Source organism: Sciurus carolinensis, chromosome 1 (genome assembly GCF_902686445.1).
Source record: "Sciurus carolinensis chromosome 1, mSciCar1.2, whole genome shotgun sequence".
NCBI classification, from domain to species: Eukaryota; Metazoa; Chordata; class Mammalia; order Rodentia; family Sciuridae; genus Sciurus; species Sciurus carolinensis.
In genome coordinates this window covers 23,492,640-23,495,948 of record NC_062213.1, presented here as the reverse complement: position 1 = coordinate 23,495,948, position 3,309 = coordinate 23,492,640, and the positions used below count along the sequence as shown (strand labels likewise).

The following is a 3,309-nucleotide window of genomic DNA, read 5'->3' as shown; positions in this document are numbered from 1 at the left end:
GGCACAGAGAGAAGAGGCTGACCCAAGTGAATTCTTGAGTTACTCACGTGTCCCTGGAGACCTGAGAGTCCCTCTCTAGGACCACTGATGTTGTCACTCTTCCAAGATGCTCCTATTTGTGATAACCTTCTGCCTTGGACATTTTTGCCCAGTGATTGGATTTCTTGAACTGTGCCAACGAAAACCAGTTCTGTGATAGAAGAGGCAAGATGAAAAGGGAAATTAAAGACTTTGATGAGGTGAAGATAGTTGTTTCCAAGGGGAGAGAAGCTTAGAGAAAGGAAAAGAGGAAAGCTTAATGTAAGGATTATTTTTCTAGAAATCTAAATGACCAAGACTTTCAATGATGCAAAACAAAGAAAACCTCTGTGTGTGTGATGTCTTTGTCTTTGCTCCTTCTAGGGCATAAGAAAGTCCACCTAACCATAGTTAGAGATTCTATGATCTGATTGATGATATTACTAAGTTCTTATTGCCTTCACTTTATCTTAACCCTTTCAGTGTAATTGATCCAACACATTTTTGGTTGCTTTTATCTTTCTTGTTATTTTTTGGTGGTGAAAATAACACATACTTGTCTCAGAATGGTCTCCACAGAAGCTGAGTCCTAGATGGGGATTCTTCTTTGGGTGTTCTACTTGGAACAGCCCTTCAGGAGAAGGGAACTGGGGTAGCAGGAAAGGACAGGGGGGAATTTAAGCAAGAGTAAAGAGTCTCAGCTGGAGACCAGCTTCAGCCTGATGCCATAGGATTCTGCTGATTCTGAGCATAAATGACACCCCAGAATTGGCTGTCCCTTGAAGCAAGTAGGTTGGCTTTGGTTTCCTCGTGTTATTCAGTTGTTGGCTGAGGCCTGGAGTTATGAATTGACTCTGGCAAAAGGATTTCAATTTGGTTAAGGACAGTTCTGCAGGAAAAGGAACAACTGTGGATTATTTATCAGCCAACAGGCACTGCACCTGGAAGATGAGTCTACAACTAGAAAATGGGGTAGAAAACTGTAACACAACAGGGTAAGTGAAGAAGGAATTTTCAACCACAAAGCATCTGCCCATCCAGGGTGACAATTATATCTAGTTGACTATCCTTCCAGACATGACTGTAGCTACCCACCCTACAACCTCATATTTCCTTTGGGCACTGTATGATTTTCCTGTGTTATTATAAATACAACCTATCATTTCTGATGGTTGCCTTAATATTTCACTATTTATTTAATAAATTCTTCAGCTAATGGATGTTTCAATAATGGTTGCCTCACAAATTGCCCTAAACCTAATGGCATAACACACCAACCCTTTTGTAAGTGCTTACCTACAGTGAGGGTCACAAATTCAGGCAAGGCACAGAGGGATGGCTATTCTGCTCAATGATGTCTTGGCTGGAACTGAAGAAAGCTCACACGGATGAACTAGATGGTTTCACTTCCATGTGCAGCATGTTGGGGTGAAGCGTTGGTTAGATGGCTGTGTTAAGCTGGGATAATGGCTTTGTGGTGGCTGAACACACTTGGCAGCTTAGTACTTCAGAGAACCAGGTGAACTTACATGACTTTTTTTGACCTCCTCAGAACTCACAAAGCACCAGTTTTCTCTTGGTCCATGTGGTTACAAGCAGGCCCTGACTTAAAGAGCTGGGGAAGTATATCCCACCTCTTGATGGGAAGCATGCCAAAGAACTTGAGGTGACTGAAAAAGAAATCTCCACAGTAAACATTTTTCCATTTGTGTGTGTGTGTGTGCATGCGTGTTTAAATATTTTGTTGCTGATAATGCCACTACAAATATTTCTTTTTATTATTTTTTGTATTTTAATTGATGCATAATAATTGTACCCATTTATGGGATACAGTGTGATAGTTGAATGCATGTATACAACGTGAAGTGATCAGATCAGGGTAACTGGTCCATCCATCACCTCAAATATTTATCATCTCTTTATGCTGGGAATATTCAAAATCCTCTCTGCTAGATAGTCTGAAATATATAATTAATTGTTGTCAATGGTAGTTATCCTATTGTTCTACAGAATATTAGAAACTATTTGTCCTAACTGCACCTCTGTACCAGTTAACTACCCTCTCTCCATAAAAATATGGAATGCTTTGTGAATTTTCATATAATTTTTGCTAGGGGCCATGCTGATCTTGTCTGTATCATTCCAATTTTAGTATATATGCTGGCAAAATAAAACTGACTCTTCTTATGCAAATAATCTTTCATATGTGGAATATTATCACCCTAGGGAAAATTCTAGTGGAATTTTCAAGTAAAAAGGCATATATACTTTTAAATTTTTAATATATGCTCTCTAGAGAGGTTGCATCAATTTATACTTTCATCGAATGTACAAGAGAGTACCTTTATGTGCTTGTGTTTGTATGTCTTGAATTTGTCATTATCAGAGTTTCAGTACATTAGTGAAATAAATTGAGAGAGCCTTCATTTTTTAAATATAATCTCTGTACTCCCTTAAATATCATTATTTTTATATTTGCTTTGGTAAGTTGAAGGAATCTGCCTTTAAAACTATTTTCACCAAGTGCATTTTTGGGGAGTCCTTGTTTGTTTCATTGTATTTTGTTGTATATTTCTCAGTTTTTTTTCATTGCTACTTAATGTTTGTAACTTCAATTTTGGTAGTGTGTGCTTCCTCATAGAACTGTCCATTATATTGAGATTTTCAATAAATTAGTCTTGGTCAACACAATTTAAAATAAGCATTTTCTTATTTACAAATTTCCCAAGCATCTGTGAGTTTCGTTTCTTGTTCAGATATTATTTTGCATTATTCTTTAAACTTTTACTTTAAATTAAAATTTTTGATGAATTTTTAAGACAAAATGGTCAAGCTGTGGACTTTAAAATTTCTACTTTTGGGAATTTTTGAGGTATTTTGTAGTAAACATGATACACTTGGTAACTATTACAAGGTACATGAATAGAATATTTGCTCTTCATCTGTAGAATGCAAGGGTCAATATTTTTATTCAACAGTGACACTGATGTGTTAAACTCTCCCAGTACAGTTGTATTTTGTTGTATATTTCTCAGTTTTTTCATAGACTTTCATACTTTGTCTCTTGTCTCTGTAACTTTTCTCAATATGAACCATATTTAATAATGTGTCTTAAATTCTGCTTTTTCTATTCTACTTGCCTTCTTTGGTTTGTGCTTCCTAATAGATTTTTATCTTTCATTTTTTTCTCCATTATTTAAAAAAAACTTTTAATTTGGTCCCACGTACCCTGTACTCATTTTCTCCCAAAGGTAACATCTTTCATAACTGTGATACAATATTAAAACCAGG

General features: G+C 36.2%; 1 non-coding gene across 1 annotated transcript; it reads right to left on the bottom strand.

The window, feature by feature from the left end:
* Window positions 1–2,088: 2,088 nt before the first annotated feature.
* LOC124968459 (U6 spliceosomal RNA) lies at window positions 2,089–2,190 on the bottom strand. Its single transcript, XR_007105731.1, has one exon. It is a non-coding gene; the product is annotated as a U6 spliceosomal RNA (small nuclear RNA).
* Between the last annotated feature and the right edge of the window lie 1,119 nt (window positions 2,191–3,309).